Source organism: Bos indicus x Bos taurus, chromosome 21 (assembly GCF_003369695.1).
Source record: "Bos indicus x Bos taurus breed Angus x Brahman F1 hybrid chromosome 21, Bos_hybrid_MaternalHap_v2.0, whole genome shotgun sequence".
Classification (NCBI taxonomy): Eukaryota; Metazoa; Chordata; class Mammalia; order Artiodactyla; family Bovidae; genus Bos; species Bos indicus x Bos taurus.
The window spans coordinates 49847843-49867565 of NC_040096.1; the positions used below are offsets into that span (position 1 = coordinate 49847843).

At 36.9% G+C, this 19723-nt stretch overlaps 1 pseudogene; it reads left to right on the plus strand.

The window, feature by feature from the left end:
* The first annotated feature begins 11385 nt into the window (after nucleotides 1-11385).
* Nucleotides 11386-12149, plus strand: LOC113879413 (annotated as a pseudogene).
* Nucleotides 12150-19723: the final 7574 nt, after the last annotated feature.

Below are 19723 nucleotides of genomic sequence, written 5' to 3' on the forward strand. Positions count from 1 at the left end.
GCAGGCATTGATCCTAGTTGGATTATGAAATGACATTTGAAAGTGAAAATGATAATGAAAGAAAAACAAATTATGTAGTCAAAAAATTGTACAAGCAACACTTAGGAGTAACAGGGGAAAAATTAAAGAATAAAGATTCAGGGAAGTAATTGAAAATAAAAATATTTCTTACGTTAGGAAGAAGCCGAAGTGAAGTGAGATAGAAAGCAAGGTAGGCAAGAAAAGAAAAATCAGTGATAGTAGCAATTTGAGGAACTTTGGACATTAATGGAGAAGCCGGAAAAATTAGACAGTACTTAAAACAACAGGATTTTTAAGCACTGCAGTATCTGTGTCACTATGAGATGTATCAAAACTTTTTAATAAATCCACATACCTATGATCACTTCATCTATGCAAAGGAGGCAAGACAAAATGTATTAAAAACAGCAAAAGGTGTTGGGAAGGCTGGACAACCACATGCAAATCAATGAATTTAGAATATTCCCTTATACTATGTACAAAAATAAACTAAACAAATGGGTTAAAGACCTAAATTTAAGACATGATAGCATAAAACTCCTAGAACAGAATATAGGCAAAAAATTCTTGGGCATAAATAATAGCAATATTTTCTTAGATCAGTTTCTGAAGGCCAAAAATAAGCAAAAATAATCAATTGAGACCTAATCAAACTTATAAGTTTTTGCAGAGCAAAAGAAACCATCAACAAAATGAAAAGACAGCTTATGGAACAGGAGAAAATATTTGCAAACAATGCTACAAATAAGGGGTTGATATCCAATACAAAGAGCTCTTAAAACTCAATATCAAAAAAGGAAACAACCCAATTGAAAAATGGGAAGAAGACCTAAACAGACACTTCTCCAAAAAGACAGATGACCCACAGGCAGATGAAAAAGTGCTCAACATTGTTATTTATTCAGTTCAGTTCAGTCACTCAGTCGTGTTTGACTCTTTGTGACCCCAAGAATCACAGCATGCCAGGCCTCCCTGTCCATCACCAACTCCCGGAGTTCACTCAGACTCATGTCCATCAAGTCAGTGATGCCATCCAGCCATCTCATCCTCTGTCGTCCCCTTCTCGTCCTGCACGCAATCCCTCCCAGCACCAGAGTCTTTTCCAATGAGTCAACTCTTCGCATGAGGTGGCCAAAGTATTGGAGTTTCAGCTTTAGCATCATTCCTTCCAAAGAACACCCAGGGCTGATCTCATTTAGAATGGACTGGTTGGATCTTCTTGCACTCCAAGGGACTCTCAAGAGTCTTTTCCAACACCACAGTTCAAAAGCATCAATTCTTCGGTTCTCAGCTTTCTTCACAGTCCAACTCTCACCTCCATACATGACCACAGGAAAAACCATAGCCTTGACTAGATGGACCTTTGTTGGCAAAGTAATGTCTCTGCTTTTGAATATGCTATCTAGGTTGGTCATAACTTTCCTTCCAAGGAGTAAGTGTCTTTTAATTTCATGGCTGCAGTCACTATCTGCAGTGATTTGGGAACTCAAACAAATAAAGTCTCTCACTGTTTCCACTGTTTCCCCATCTATTTCCCATGAAGTGATGCGACCAGATGCCATGATCTTCATTTTCTGAAGTTGAGCTTTAAGCCAACTTTTTCACTCTCCTCTTTCACTTTCATCAAGAGGCTTTTGAGTTCCTTTTCATTTTCTGCCATAAGGGTGGTGTCATCTGCATATCTGAGGTTATTGATATTTCTCGCAGCAATCTTAATTCCAGCTTGTGTTTCTTCCAGCCAAGCATTTCTCATGATGTACTCTGCATAGAAGTTAAATAAGCAGGGTGACAATATACAGCCTTGACATACTCCTTTCCTGATTTGGAACCAGTCTGTTGTTCCATGTCCAGTTCTAACTGTTGCTTCCTGACCTGCATATAGGTTTCTCAAGAGGCAGGTCAGGTGATCTGGTATTCCCATCTCTTTCAGAATTTTCCACAGTTTATTGTGATCCACACAATCAAAGGCTTTGGCATAGTCAATAAAGCAGAAATAGATGTTTTTCTGGAACTCTCTTGCTTTTTCGATGATCCAGTGGATATTGGCCATTTGATCTCTGGTTCCTCTGCCTTTTCTAAAACCAGCTTGAACATCAGGAAGTTCATGGTTCACGTATTGCTGAAGCCTGGCTTGGAGAATTTTGAGCATTACTTTACTAGCGTGTGAGATGAGTGCAATTGTGCAGTAGTTTGAGCATCTTTGGCATGCCTTTCTTAAAAGCAAATCAAAGTTACTATGAAGTTTCACCTTGTACCTGTCAGAATGGCTGTTATCAAAAAGTCTACAAAAAATAAATTCTGAAAAGGGTATGGAGAAAAGGGAACCCTCTACACTATTAGTGGTAATGGAAAACAGTATATAGGGTCCTTAAAAAAAATAAAAAAATAGAGCCACAATGTGATTTAACAGTCCCACTCATGGGCACATGGCCAGAAAAAATAACTCAAAGAGATACATGAACCCCAATGTACATTAAGCACTATTTACAACAGTCAGGACATGGAAGCAACCTAGGTGTCCGTTGACAAAGGAATGGATAAAGAAGATGTGGTACATATATACAGTGGAATATTACTCAGCCATGGAAAAAGAATGAAATAATATCATTTGTAGCAACATGGGTGGATTTAATAGATTGTCATACTGAGTGAAGGAAGTCTGACACAGAGAGACAAATATCATATCACTTGTGGAATCTAAAAGAAAGGGTGGAAATAAGCTTATTTATAAAACAGAAGTAGAGTCACAAAGGTAAACAGCTTATGGTTATAGGGAAATGAGAGGGGAGGGATAAACTGGGAGATTGGGATTGACATATACATGCTATTAGATAAAACAGGAAACAAGAACCTGCTATACTTGTATACTCCACTCAATACTCTGTAATGACCTATAGGGAAAAGAATCCTGAAAATAAGAGTGAATATATGTATCTGTATAACTGACTCACTTTGTTGAATACCTGAAACTAAGAGAACATTGTAAGTCAAATATACCCCAAGAAAATTTTTTAAAATTAAAAAAGGATACATCTACCCCACTGTTCATAGCAGCACTATTTATAATAACCAAGATATGGAAACAACCCAAGTGCCATGTATAGACAATTGGTTTAAGAATATGCAGTATATTTACCTATATACCTGTGATGCATGCAAAGGAATATTACTCAGCCATAAAAAGAATTAAATGGTGGCATTTGCAGCAACATGGATAGACACAAATAATATCATTCTAAGTGAAATAAGTTAGAGAAAGACAAATAGTATATGATATCACCTATGGAATCTAAAGATATACAGATAATTAGAAATACAGGTTGACAGATATAAACTACTGTACATAAAACTGTATAGTATAAGGAACTGTATGGGCTTCCCTTGTGGCTCAGCTGGTAAAGAATCCATCTGCAATGGAGGAGACCTGCATTCGATCTCTGGGTTGGGAAGATCCCCTGGAGAAGGGAAAGGCTAACCATTCCAGTATTCTGGCCTGGAGACCCTGATGCTGGGAAAGATTGAAGGTGGGAGGAGAAGGAGACGACAGAGGATGAGATGGTTAGATGGCATCACCGACTCAATGGACATGAGTTTGAGTAAACTCTGGGAGTTGGTGATGGACAGGGAAGCCTGGTGTGCTGCAGTCCATGGGGTTGCAAAGAGTCAGACATGACGGAGTGACTGAACTGAATAAGGAACTATATTCAATATCTTATAATAACCTACATGGAAAAATGATCTGAAAAAATATATATTAACTGAATCACTTTGTTATATATCTGAAACTAATACAATATTGTAACTATAACTATAAAAAATAAGCAACATGGTAATAGTTTTAAAGTACATATTGACTAGACTTATGTGGAAGTATATCTTTTGTCATTTTGTATTCCCTCATTTGGGAAAGAATCCTAAAATGCAAATGCTATAAAAGAGTAAATGTGTACATAATTCTAGATACTGATAAATTTCTGTCAATAAAGGTTGCACAGTTTTAGATTCTTACCAATAGTCTGTGAGGAGTGCCTGTTTCACACCAGTAGATCATGTCAAATTTCTGGATGTTTCAGTATGTAAATGGGAATATATATCTCATGGTATAAATTGTACATTTCTCTGATAGAAAAGTTGGTCATCTTTTAATATATTTAAGGACTATTGACATGTCATTTTATTGAGAACTGTATGTTACACCTCTTGCACATTTTTATACCAGGTTATTGATTTTTTCTTTCCTATTTAAATTTTTTTTTATGTAATGGAAGCATTAATTTTTCTTCTGTGACTCAAGGTACAATATTTTTCACCAATTTGTCATTTGTTTAAATCTATATGTATATATTTGTATGTATATATACCTTTACATATGTGTTACTTTGGTCATAGTATTTTGATTTATGTAGTTAAATTTAACCTTTACTTCCCTTATTGCTTCTAAGTATTGAGACATAAGACATCTTCTAGTCAAAGCTATGGTTTTTCTAGTAGTCATGTATGGATATGAGAATTGTACTATAAAGAAACCTGAACACTGAAGGATTGATGCTTTTGAACTGTGGTGTTGGAGAAGACTCTTGAGAGTCCCTTGAACTGCAAAGAGATGAAACCAATCAATCCTAAAGGAAATCAGTCCTGAATATTCATTGGAAGGACTGATGCTGAAGCTGAAATTCCAATATTTTGGCCACCTTATGTGAAGAACTGACTCATTTGAAAAGACCTTGATGCTGGGAAAGATTGAAGGTGGGAGGAGATGGGGATGACAGAGGATGAGATGGCTGGATGGTGTCACTGACTCAATGGACACAAATTTGAGCAAGCTCTGGGAGTTGGTGATGGACAGGGAGGCCTGGCATGCTGCAGTCCATGGGGTCACAAAGAGTTGGACACAGCTGAATGACTGAATTGAAATGAAGATATTTTCTGTATTTAAGCTTGTAGAGAAATTCATCCATGTATTATTTTTATACTTTTTCCCCCAATGGCTCAAGTGATGAAGAACCTACCTGCAATGCAGGAGACTTAGGATATGTGTGTTTTTATTTTAAGGTTTGTTAGCTGGTTCATTTGGGATTTGTCCTGGGGTGTGATATGAGAAATGGATCCAGTTTTTTTCATTTTGATTATCCTCAAACCATTTATTTAAAAAACTGACCTTATCCTTAATAGTTTGGGAAGCCTCCTTTATCATATGTTAAATTCCCATATGCAGCTGAGTATATTTCTGGCATTTTCTATTCTCTTCTATGGTTCTTTATATTTATACACCAGTTCCACATGGTTTTAGGGCTTCCCTGGTGCCTCAGATGATAAAGAAACTCCTGCAATGCAGAAGCCTTGTGTTCGATCCCTGGGTCAGGAAGATCCCCTGGAGAAGGGTATGGCTACCCACTCCATTATTCTTGCCTGGAGAATTCCATGGACGGAGGGGCGTCGTGGGCTATAGCCCATGGAATTGCAAAGAGTCAGACGTGACTGAGCAACTAACACATAACACGCTGTTTTATTTATAGAGACTTTGTATTCCATTTAATGATTAATGAGGCTACTCTGTTAATACTGTTCTTGTTTTCCAAAATTTTTCTGGTTATCCTAACTTGTCTGTTCTTTCAAAGAAACTTGGGCTCATGTTAAACTTAATATATATTAACTTACGAAAGATAGTTATCTTTATTATCAAGTGTTACCACAACAAAGTACCGTAAACTGAATGACTTTAAATAACACACAATTTTGTGTCATAGTCCTAGAAGCTAGAAATCCAAACTCAAAGTGTAGGTAGGTCCAGCCCCCCTTTAAAAGCCTCTAGGGGAAGAACCTTCAGTTTCTGGTGTTTGCCAGCTATCCTTGGTGACCCTGGTTTATAGAATCATCACTCCAGTTTCTCCCTTTGTCATCACATGGCTTTTTCCTTTCCTTATGTCTCTGTTTTCTCTTCTTAGAAGAAAACCAGTCATATTGGATTAAGACCCATCCTAATGACTAACTTGATTAGAGTTTAATTCTATATAAGGCTACATTCATTCACAGGTTCCAGGTGGTAGGACTTTAACATATCTTTTTGAGGGACAGAGATTCTTTGTGACATTGTATTCCTATCTTGGAAAATGGAGTGCCAACTTACTCATTGATTTCACCATTGTAAATGAAGCCTATTATATCTTTTTGTATGTATGAAGCTTTTTGAGTCTTGTGTGCTGATATATAACTTGCCATTTATAAAATTCTCTACCTAATTGTGGCAAAATGAAAGTACACATTTGTAAGTTCGAACTGACCGATTGTTGCAATAAATTATTTTACCTTCTCCTTTGCAATCATAGTATCTATCTTCCTTTCTTTTGTCTAATTGCACTTGTGGGTACGTTCAACATAGTGTTAAACATCAATGGAGAAATTGGGTAGCTTTTCATTTTTTCCTGACTTTTTTATTAAGATGCTAGATTTTGAGTTAAGAGGTGTGTGTGTGCGTGTGTGTATGTGTGTGTGTAATACTTTAAGTGAACACCTCTATAGTTTTCTTTATCAGGTTTTGAGAACTGTGTTACATACATTTCATAAAAGTAAGTTTGAATATTTTCCTCAGTTTTCTATGATCTAGACTAATTTAAATTTTATTTTATATGTAAGCATTTCTTAATGATAATTGTTATAAAATCATATGGGCCTGATGCTGGGAGAACTCTTTAATCTCTTACTATCTATTCTATTGTCTTTATTCAGTCTAAGCCTTTTGTCTCTACTGGAGTCAATTTTGAAAGGTAGTTTTCTACCTTTCAAAAATATCCATTTATTCTCTCTTCAACTTTATTTATAAAACTGTATAAAATACAAAATGTATTTCCATCTTAACATTAAGTCTTTCAAGTCATCTGAATATTGGATGGTCTTCCATTTATTTAGTTCTTTAAAATTATGTTCAACAATGATTTGTAGATTTTAATACTTCTTTAAAAGTATACATCTTATACTTCTTTAAATTTAATCCTAAGTATTTTGTTATGTTTGCTGCTACCGTGAATGGAATTGCTTTCTTAATTGCATTTTGATTGGTCTACTGCTACAGCATAGAAATTAAGTGTATATAGATCTCATATCCTACACCTTTGCTAAATTTATTAATTAGTTCTAGGATTATTTTTTCTATATTATTCAAGATTTTCTGTGTGCAAGAGCACATCATCTATGAATAGGTTTTCTTCTTCCTTTCCAATTTGAATGCCTTTTATTTCTTTTTTGCCTAATTCCTATGGCTAGAACATCCAGGTGAGAGTGGGTATCTTGTTCCTAACTTTAAAGGGAAATTATTCAATCTTTTACCATTAAATACAGTGATAGTTGTGGGTTTTTCAAGATAGCAAGTATCAGGTGAGGAAGTCGTTTTCTTTTCTATCCAGTCTTGTATTCCAGCAAAAAGTTCTGCTTGGTCATGGTGAATAATCTTTTTGCTGGATTTGGTTTGTTATTAGTATTTAGTTGAACTTTTGGTCTGTAGCTTCCTTGTGACATCTTTGTCTAGTTTGGGTATCAGTATAATACTAACTACTGAATAAGTAAGTGTTACTTCTAGTTTTTAGAAAACTTTAAGTAGGATTAGTTCCTCTCTAAACTTTTGAGAGAATTCACCAGTAAAGTCATCTGGGTGTGGGATTTTATTTAGGATGGTTTTGTATTAGTGTTCTTTTGCTGCTGTAATCACAAATATAATGGCTTAAGGAGCACAAATATATTATTTTACAATTCTGTAGGTTAGAAATTCAGCATACGTCTAAAATCACCATGAGCTAAAATCAAGGTGTTGGCAGTAATCCCTATGAGTAGAGCTGTAGACATGCAGTTCTTAGGAAAGGATCAGTATCAAAAATTTTCAATGAAGAAATTCTTTAGAATAGCACGTGTTACACATATGTCAACATTAAGTCTAACACTGTTTATCATGGTTCATGTTAGTTATTGGCATATATCCATTTTACAGCCAAGTTTTGAGTAATATTTGAAGTGAAACACTGATTGGCATAAATCTTATCATATAGTTGCACTGAAAAGACCTAATTAATAAATTTAGTATGGAAACTATATAGAAAAAATACAGAATTTTGAGTCATAGTAGACTCAATTTAGGTCTTGACATAACCTGTAATATTTTTATGAACTCAAATTCCCAAATCTTTCTGTAATTCAGGATTTCTGTTTATAAAAAAATCTCTGTTTATAAAACAGAATCTCTATTTATAAAGATTCTGTGAGGGTATTATGCCAACAATTAGTAGAGCGCCTGAATGCAGTACATGCCCAGTAAATGATAGCTTTTCGATGTTACTAGCTAAAGGAACCTTGCTTTCCCAGCACAGGATGATATCAAAGTTTCTTTGTATCTGGATTTCCAAACCATCAACCTGCTTAGTGATGTTTACTTTAGCATCCATGGAGAGGCACATTTCTCATACTCTTGAATTCTTTTTCCGAGTCATTGCTCATGTTCAACCACATATTCACCTTCCTCATTCACTCTGAAAACTTGTAGACTACCTGATTATAAGAATTTACAAGTTTCACCAGGCAGAAAATAATTTCTTTGTCTTCAGGATTGATTGATAGTTTTTTTTTTTTTTTTATTATGCATCCCTTTTCTCTCTGTGGTTTCTTTTATTAATCAGAACATAGTGGCAATTGTATGTGATTTACTGTTACTATACATTCCTAAATTACTTCATAGGTCTGGTAGATTAGCCTTGGTCTTTTATGCTTACATCTACTAATAGTCTTGCTACACATTCAAAAGTTGATAAATTTGTCATTTTCAGTGATAATTTCCCCTTCCTATTTTCCAATTCTCCCTTGAGTATAATTTTGCAGTAGCAAGTTTCCTGTTTTTCATTGTAGCAGTCAGAGGGACCTATGATTTTTCCATCAACTTTCTGGTAGAAAGAGTGTGGAGTGTGTGCACTTAATCTGGGCTTGATTTTCGGAACATCTGTGTCCAGAACAGAATTTGCAGCAACTGAGGCAAAATCAAGTGAAGTGAAGTGAAGTCACTTAGTCATGTCTGACTCTTTGCAACCCCATGGATGGTAGCCTACCAGGCTCTGCAGTCCATGGGATTTTCCAGGCAAGAATACTGGTGTGGGCTGCCATTTCCTTCTCCAGGGGATCTTCCCAACCCAGGGATCGAACCCCGGTCTCCTGCATTGCAGACAGACGCTTTACTGTCTGAGCCACTAGGAAGAGGCAAAATCAAAGTGATGGCTAAAATCCACTCATTTGTGGACTCAGTGTGCCAAGTAGTGGCGGAAGCATTGTTCTGGGTAAGTTTTGCTTTTGGCCTTCTAGAGTTGCTTTGCTTTCTGGTCATTTTCCTAAATGTTTCTTTTTTTTTACCTAATATATCAATGGTTGGTCTCCACTTAATGTAACGAAGAATCCCATTAGATGAAAAGCTTTTTGCATAATCTGGTCCCATCCTTCTTGATAGCTTCATCACCTCACTTGCCATTCCTAACTACCTACTTTGTGTTACCGTTGCACTGAATTTCATGCTACTTTATAAATAGTAAGCTCACAGTTTTCAGTAACATCTGTATTGGCTTTCTGTTATTGCCATAACAAATTATGAAAAATTTAATGGCTTAATCTGCACAAGATTTTATGTTACAATTCTATAGATTACAAATCTAATCCAGGTATCACTGTACTAAAATAAAGACATCAACAGGGCTACTCTCCTTTCTGTCTTCTCTGCGGCATGATATATTTACTTGCTTATTTGAGTTGTTGGGGGAACTTAGTCCCTTGTGGTTTCAGGACTGCGGTCCCTTTTTCTCACTGGCTATAAACTAAGGGTCATTTTCAGCTTCTACAGGCCACAGACTACTTACAGCTAATGTTCCCCTTCATTCATCTTCGAAGCCAGTAATGGCAGTCCAAGTCCTTGTCATCTGTCTGAGTCCTCTTCCATCATCACATCTTTCTTTGACCACAGCCAGGAAATAATTTTCCTGGAGAAATTATACTGTTAAATATATATATGTATATATATGTAGGAAGGACAGTTTGCTTCTCATAGGTCCCAGTATAGGGTAGTTGCTCAGTCATGTCTAACTCTTTGCGACCCCATGGACTATAACCTTCCTTTATATATATTTATATATATATATATTTTTTACAGTATAATTTCTCCATCTCAGATTCCATATTCTTAATCACATCTGTAGTCTCTATTGGTATATAAATTAACATATTCACAAGCTCCAGGCATTAGAACATGGATATCTTGGGGGAATATTATTCTACCTACTATGGTCTACCTTCTGGCTCCAAAAGATTCACATTCTTCCCATATAAAAAATATATACAACACATCCCAATATCCTCAAAAGTCTTAATGCATTACAGCATCAACTTAAAGGCCAACGTCTTATCTGTATCTCATAAAGTAAAAATTCTATATATCATCATCTGTATTATATAAATTAGATATATTTGAGACTCTCTGATAATCTCTTCCTGGTATAGTTTCTCTCCATCTATGGGCTTGTGAAACTAAAGAACAAATTATCTGCTCCCATAATACACGGTGAGATAGGAATAGGTTAATATTTTCATATATGTGGTTCATAAATGGATAAAATGGAAGGAAAAAAGTACTCACCAGTCCCCCAAACTTTTGAAACTCAGCCTGGCAAACTCCGTTAGATTTCAAGAGCTGGGGATAATGCTATATGTTTCATCATTCAACTGTCTAGGCTTGAGCATCTCCCATCTGAGTCCTGTTTTTTTCATGAAAAATATCAAGTTTTTGCAGCTGGGTAGCTTTATTAGCCTGTTTCCTGCCATTAATATTTGGAGCATGAGAGGGTACACAGCTACACCCTTCTTTCATTTTCTACTCTCTTTGTCCTTTTCAGTCCAAGTTGGTGGTGTTTCTTCTTGTATAAAGTGCTTGAAACCTTGTGAATCTCCTATTTCTGCCACAGAGATTCCTATCCAGGAGCTCTGCAGGATTAGGCTGGAAGGAGCCACACCTGCTTTCCATAGCGATCTGAAGACAGTGGCCCTGGACTGTGTGTTTCTTGGGACTCCCTTCCAGACCTGCTGCTCTTAGGAATCTTTTCCTGTCTGTGCCTCCCTGAACTCCTGAAAGTCTCCAGTGTTTGTAAGAGATGGTATCATCTAGTGACTCTTACTGTGAGAACACGGGAGTCCCTGCCCTTCCATTCACAGGGGTTCTGGAGATAAAGACACTCCAGGTTTGACGAGTCTCTCTGGCAGATTGGAGACCTCGCGGGAAGAAACCTCCACCCAGACGTGGTTGGTCGGCTTCTGTCCCGAGGGGTGTTTGCCTTCCGCTGTCCACGATCATTTATGGACCAACCGTTAGATGAACATTTCGGCCCTTTTCGTCTACAGCACCTGGACCTGTCGAACTCCGTGATCAATGTCTCTACCTGCATGGTCTTCTGTCTCACTGTTCCAAGTTGCTGAATCTCAGCCTGGAAGGCCTCTGGCTTTCGGATCCCATTGTCGACAATCTTGCTCAAAACGCAGATTTACTGCGACTAAACCTTTCTGGGTGTTCTGGATTCTCTGAATCTGTCCTGAAGACTTTGCTGAGCAGCTCTTCCAGATTGGATGAGCTGAACCTCTCTTGGTGCTATGACTTCACCGAAAAGCACATACAGGCAGCTGTTGCACCGTGTCGGAGACCATCACCCAGCTAAATCTCAGTGAATATCGAAAGAATCTGCAGAGATCAGATGTCTCTGCCTTAGTTGGAAGATGTCCCAGTCTTGTCCACCTAGACTTAAGCGATAGTGTCATGCTGAAAACGACTGCTTTCCAGAATTTTAACAACTCAACTACCTCTAACACCTATCACTCAGTTGGTGCTTTAACATAATACCCGAAACTTTACTTGAATTTGGAGAAATTCCCACATTAAAAACACTACAAGTCTTTGAAACTGTGCCAGACAGTATTCTTCAACTGTTAAAGGAAGCCCTCTTTCATTTACAGGTTAATTGCTCTCATTTCACCACCATCGCCAGGTTGACATTGGCAACAAGAAGAACCAAGAGACATGGGGCATCGAATGCCTGATGTCACTGGAGAAGCCCAGGTGTCTATGAAGCCTCTGTTGCAAGATGGTGTCTCCTCTTTTCTTTGAACATGGCAAGTAGGCAGGAAGCCCAATTGTGGAGAGCTCAGCTATTTTTATTCTTGGTTTTCCATTGCCTTCCTTCTACAAGTATGTTAGAGAACCACTGGAGAGAAAAAACTATGAAGTGTTGCTTTTTAGAAATGACTAGGAAAGCTTTTATCACTGCTATATCCTTAACAGCCTAAGCTCTATGCTTTTTGAATAATAACACATATATATGGAATTTAGAAAGATGGTAACAATAACCCTGTGTACGAGACAGCAAAAGAGACACTGATGTATAGAACAGTCTTATGGACTCTATGGGAGAGGGAGAGGGTGGGAAGATTTGGGAGAATGGCATTGAAACATGTAAAATATCATGTATGAAACAAGATGCCAGTCCAGGTTCGATGTACGATACTGGATGCTTGGGGCTAGTGCACTGGGACGACCCAGAGGGATGGTATGGGGAAGGAGGAGGGAGGAGGGTTCAGGATGGAGAACACATGTATACCTGTGGCGGATTCATTTTGATATTTGGCAAAACTAATACAATTATGTAAAGTTTAAAAATAAAATTAAAAAAAAAAAAGAAATTTTGGGGAGAGTGAGCCTATAATTTCAAGATACCTTCAATAGCAAAATTTGAACCACATCTTCCAAGTGCCCTTTTTTGTAAATCTATTTAGAATCAAGCTTAAAAAACCACCAGCAAATCATTTTCATAGCTTATATGGCAACTGAACTTTCTTCTATTTAATTTTTCAGCACTGCTTTATTATAAGACATAGGTTGCAGAAAACAATAAGGTATTTGTATTGTAAGCTGAAAAGAATGAGAATCATAGAGTAGATTTGCAGCAATCTCTTCTGAGGATAGCAAGAAAAATATACATTTCAACTGTGCCTTTAGATTAGCACTTGTATTGATGGAAACAAATATCCCCAGGTCATTCACCTTAAGACCTAAATAAAGAAACAATCAGCCAACCAGAGGTATAGAACTGGTATAAATTTTAAAGACTCAAGAGACAGTTTTCTATAACAGTTTAACCTGGGGTATCCTCTAATGCACATTAATGAAGTCTCCTTTATGTACAGTTTCCCCCCTGGAGGAGGAAATGGCAACCGACTCCAGTATTTTTGCCTAGAAAATCCCATGGTCAGAGGAGCCTGGTGGGCTACAGTCCATGGGGTAGCAAAAAGTCAGGACATGACTGAGTGACTAATACTTTTATTTCCTTTATGTACTGTGTTCCCAGCGTTCTGAATTAGCTGAGGAAATTGAATTGTGGACTTCTGACTTTATGATAAAATTATATTAACCGGGGTTCTTTAGCTTTTAAAATGACTTGCTTTGTTTTAGAGAGGTGGGAACCAGTCAGTCTCTGATTCTTGAAACGTTGGATGGAATTCTAAACTGCGGATGCCTGCCATTATCCTTTTTGCTGAGGTTCTTGAAGTTATGTTTATTTCACTCTGGAATCAAGTATTTTAAATTGGCTTTTTTTATATTAATGACCTTCCACAGTGATTGTTTCTAACAACCTGTTTTATAAAGTTCTGGACCTGGAGTTCCCTAAGAACTGTATGTTCCTTTCAATTAGGAATATACACAAGAAGCAGGTGTGTGTTCTGTGCAGTTTCAGAGCAATAAGCACAGCTGGCAACTGCATAAAAGTTAAGACTCGGGTGCTGAACCTTTTGATAGCATCAGTGATTTTTTTTTAAATACATAGAAGCAAAAGGATTAAACTCTACTTAAAAAAAAAAACACAAAACACTAATTTCTTTTTTAAATCAATGACCTTTCCATATGTTCAAAATGGAGCAAAAAGCCCAAACTCATCATTTCCTTTAATATTGCTCTTTTAAAAAATCAGATATTTCAAATGATAGAAACAATGGTGTGAAGTGCCCTTATCTGCTCAAACCTAAGGAAGAACATTTTTACAAAGTAGTGTTATATGGGAAATGATTAGGTTTCAGTTTGGTAGTAGTTAAAAAGTGCTACATACTATTTGAAATTATTGTTTACAGATTAGTGACATGGGCTTGAGGGAGGATCCAATTGGCCTCTGATTTCCAGATACCCTCACATATACAGTACTTCCAAACTCAAGTCCAGCCATAAGCTATTTTGCTAACATGTCAGAGTAATCTGTATTTTTGGTATGTGATTTCTACTTTTATAGACTTGTTTTAAAATAAAACACATTTTTTAAAATAAAAAATGAAAAAAAAGATTCCTGTCCATAGCAAGAGGCTTGTCCATAGATCTTCCTGGACAATCTCATCCTCAGTTATGACTGCTCACATGGATGAGAGACAATGCCCTTAAGCTTCCTTGTTCTTCAGTCATTCATTCGTGCCTAACTCTTTGCTACTCCATGAACTGTATAGAATGCCAGACTGCCGTATCACCAACTCCCAGAGCTTTCTCAGACTCATGTCTGTGGAGTCGGTGATGCCATCCAACCATCTTATCCTCTGTCTTTCCCTTTTCCTCTCACCTTCAATCTTTCCCAGCATCAGGGTCTTTTCCAGTGAGTCAGTTCTTCACATCAGGTGGTCAAAGTGTTGGAGCTTCAGCTTTAGCATCAGTCCTTCCAATGAATATTCAGGGTTGATTTCCTTTAGGATTGACTGCTTTGGTCTCCTTGCATTCCAAGGGACTCTCTAGAGTCTTTTCCAACACCACAGTTCAAGGGCATCAATTCTTCAGTGCTCAGCCTTCTTTATGGTCCAACTTTCACATCCGTACATGGCTACTGGAAAAACCATTGCTTTGACTGTGTGGACCTTTGTTGGCAATGTAATCTCTCTGCTTTTTTAACTTCCTAAATTCTTTTAAGTTTAAATGAGATCTGTGATCCACACCCCTTAGTCTTTTTAAAGAGCCTGGTATGTTACTGAATACTCTGACCTTTTGATCTTTCTGAGGTATAGGCAAAAGGTTGTACAATCATTCTCTGGGTTTTTTTTTTTTTTTGTCTAGAGCATACTTTCTCTTAATTTTAGTATCCTTTGCAATCTGGATAGTCTGGAAATTTCTCAAATCCTCGAGTCCTCCTTCCTATTTATTTAACAGTTTTACCCTAAATTTATCTCATTCTTCTCACATTTCACTATAAATATCAAGAAGATCATTCAACACTTTCCCCAACTAAATATGTAAGTGTTGCTGTATTTTCAACATTTTGCGTGGAAAATCTCAGCTAAATATTCAGTTTTGTCATTTACAAAGTCTGCTTTCCACATAACAGCAAGACATACTTCCAGTAAACTTACCGCCACTTTAAGAAAGGATCCCGTTTCTACTGTTTCTCACTTCCTTCTTAGCCACCATTGGCAGCAACTTTCACGTCCATATTTCTAACAGTTTATTCATAATGATTCATATATTTTCTGAAACAATTTCGATATTCATTATCACACTTCTCACCTTATTCTAAGTCTTCAGTAACAGAGTCACTACCATCTATATTTCTTACAATCTATTCAAAGCAATCCAGGCATTTTCTGTCATGCTTCTCAAAACAGATGTATGAGAAAAGAAATGTTAGCAAATTATAAATTTTAAAAAACTTATGAATATGTTAAAGTTTTCAAAATCCAGAAAACTAGCATACTATGTTTTATTAATAAAACTGACTGAAAAACCTCTATGATACTTTCCCTCCTCTATTTTTTGATTACCTCATCATATTCCAAATAACTTAAAAATATAAATTTTATTAGAAGAAAAAGATAATTCTGTTATTCCTCTAACATAAATGATTATTTTTGATATGATAGAAATCTTTCTTTTTGCTTCACAATCTGTTATTGGAAATCCCATGTAAAATTTTAGAATTATTATAAAATTTGGGTAAGATCCTTTTCAAATATTTTCTTATCTGAATGGTAAGATTTCAAGGACCATACAGTTTTCTTGGGTATTCTCCAATCTTAAATACTATTTGACCTGTTCACGGACGTTCATCAGTTTGCCACTGATTCTTTATAACAGCTCTATATTATTATTATTTGTTGTTGTTGCAGTTGTTAATGTCACCATTTTGTGTCAATTGAGACGTAATGTTAAATATATTTCTCTTATGTTGATATGATTTCACTTCTTGTCATGAATTGGATAATCAAAAATACAAGGGCCTACTCAATACAACCACCACCAACTTAGCAATGAATTTAAATAGGAGTTTCTGATTGAAACCCATATTTTTCAGTCCATTTCAGTTTCAAGGTAGCATTTTTGTGGACCATTTTAAGAAACTGTCAAGCTTCAGGAGATGAAACAGATATATTAAGATATGATCTGATACTTTAGAATACATAAAATGTGTGACCTCACACATACATTCAATCTTTACAGTGGTGCTTCTGCAAATACAGAAATTCTGAAAAATTCTATTTTGTATGATTCTCATAAAATATTTTTCTCTGGTCATAACTGTGTAAACTGTATCATTGAGCATAATCAGGATAGAAAAGAACATTTGGAATAGGTGGCAATGAGTATGAAATCTGGTGTCTACAATCTTATACATAAGATTACTAGAAGAATTTTCCACATACTAAATTATTGTTTAGTACATTTCAACCCTTGTTTCTCCTCTGTTACCCATAGTTTTATTCCTGGATGCCACGGAGTATGTTTATTTGCAAATCCTGGCCTTGTCCTTGTGTTTCACAATGCCAGATGAATCATCGCATCAGTAGGGGGAGTATAGGAAAATGACTAGCTATATAACAACTATACACGGAAGTGATACATATATTCCATTAAGCTCAATCTAATCATGTCCTCAAATTATCTTCATTTGGATCCTCAAAATACCTGCAGCCATCCCATCACCACTAAACAGGAGAATTATGATGAAGAAGAAGTAGAAATTGCAGTTAGCTAAAATATCTTATTTTGGCAAATCTTACAGAAAAATGATTCATGTAGTATATTTTCAGGACCCCTCCCAAGCCTTTGAATGGGTCCAATGGAGAAAGAAATGGCAACCCACTCCAGTGTTCTTGCCTGGAGAATCCCATGGATGGAGAAGCCTGGTAGGCTGCAGTCCATGGGGTCGCACAGAGTCAGACATGACTGAAGCGACTTAGCAGCAGCAGCAGTAGCAGCAAAGGGCCATAAATAAAGGGCGATAAAACTTTAAGGAAAAATTTCTCCTTTAAGGAAACTGATTCATCCTGGGTCTTTTGTAACTTCCTGCTAAGTCGCTTCAGTTGTGTCCGGCTCTTTGTGCCACATGGACTGCAGCCCACCAGACTCCTCTGTCCATGGGATTCTCCAGGCAAGAATATTGGAGTGGGTTGCCATTTCTTCCTCCAAAGGATCTTCCCAACCCAGGGATTGAAACTTTGTCTCTTTTGTCTCCTGCATTGGCAGGCAGGTTCTTTACCATTAGCACCACCTGGGAAGCCCCATTTGGTACTTAGTTGATGGCAACTCCATTAAGAAATGTGGAGTGATTTTGACTTAATTTTTTAATTCACACTCTCTGTGCTAAATTGCTAAAGTCACATCTGACTAGTAAATCCTTCAAAGTATACTCAGATTCCAAATTAATACTGTGACTTGATTTTCCATCAACTCTCATTTGTATAGTTTAATAATGTCCTAATGTATTTCTCTTATTTTGCTTTTCCTTTCATCTACTCTCAACATGCCAATAGGAGTGCTATATTTAACATTCAGTTATATCTAAGTTGGATCATGGTGCTTCTCTGCTCAGCACCCATGACTCGTCATCTTACTTAAGTAAAAGCCAGAGTCATTACTGTGGCCCAAGAGGCCTGGACCCCTCACTTCTTGGCCTCATCTCCCTTTACTGGCTCACTCTCCTCTGTTGCGACCACACTGGCCTCTTTACTGCCTCACACATGTTAGGCAGTTGCACAGCTTATGATCTTAGCCCTCACAGCTCCCACTGCCTGGAATAACTGTCTCCATATGTTCCCAGGGCTTGTCCTCTCACTTCCATCAGGACTTTACTCAAAAGTCACCTCATTGAGGATTTCCCTGGCCATCTTATCTATAATTTCACCCTTGTCTACTGCTACAGATTCTTCAGATTGCTTTTCTTGCCCTCTTTATTTTTAGTAATTATCATTTTCTAAATGAATATGTGCTTTATTTATTTTTGTTTGTGTACTCTTCTCATGCATAGTCTTTATCACTAAAAAATAATCTCTGTGAAGCAAATGTGTTTATCCCTTTTGTTCACAATGCCCTTCTAATGCATAGAAGAGTGTATAGCATAAAGTAGGTGCTGAATAAATATTTTAAATGAATATTTTTAAATAAATGACTTTTTTACTTGGAGAATACACGGTCACCTTTTGTTTATCATCCTCTTGAATTGTTCTCAAGTCCTTCAAAACAGAACTTATAATGTCAGTGTGTTACAATATTTTGCAATGATCTACAAAGTATTGTCATCGTGATATGATTGGTTTTTTAATTTTCTTCTTTATTGTACACCTCTTGGGTCAAGGTCTGTGACATGATCATCTTTATATTCTTGATGTGTAGTTTATCAACTGTAATACAGTAAGCTTTTGAATAATATACATCAAAATAATCCTACAATTAGGCAATCACATTGCCTAAATACCAATAATAAGTTTTATTCTGAGACACAGAGGTAAGAGTTGTTCTCTCCTCTAGATAAAAAAGAGTCGATAGGTCAAATATTTAATTGTAAAACCTAAGTTAGGCACTAAGTTAGACAATCCTTGGAGTTCCATATTTAGCAAGAAAGTAGCATTACAGTAGCTCAGAAGTTATAATCAGAGACAAGCCCATAATGGATTATTCGATTAAACTAGCTGTTAACAAATCATGAGGCATGTAATAAAGACCCTCTTGGGTCCAAAAGACCTTTCAATATTTTTCTTGTCAATGAAAAGGGGAGAATCACTTGAAATGTTCAAGTGTCCTATTCACTTGTGGATTACACTCTGGAGCAGCATCTCCCAAAGTGTATAAAGAAAATTACCTTCATGATATGTTGATTTGATGAAATAGGTTAAATGAAAAGAATCAGGAAGGACCTAATAGGTGAAAGAAAGTGAAAATGATTTTTTTACTGCAGGATTTCGCCCAACTTTATTTACTTATTTTTGGCTGTGCTGGGTCTTCGTAGCTACATGCAGGCTTTCTCTAGTTGCGGTGTGCAGGCTTTCTCAATGCAGTAGCCTCTCTCGTTGCAGGGCACAGACTGTAGACACACAGGCTTCAGTAGTCGTGGCATGTGGGCTCAGTAGCTGTGGCTCACAGGCTCTAGAGCACAGGCTCAGTGGCTGTGGCTCACGGACTTTGCTGCACAGTGGCATGTGGGATCTTCCTGGCCCAGGGATAGAACCTGTGTCCCCTGAGTTGGCAGGTGGATTCTTAACAACTAGACCACCAGGGAAGCCCTCTCCCAGCCTTTGATATGTGTGGCGATTCATCAAGGAATGAGTACAGAAGTCCATATTCTTTAAAAGTCTTTGTTTTTTAAAAAAAAGCCCCTTTATTTGCTTTTCCTTGCACCTTTACTTTGAG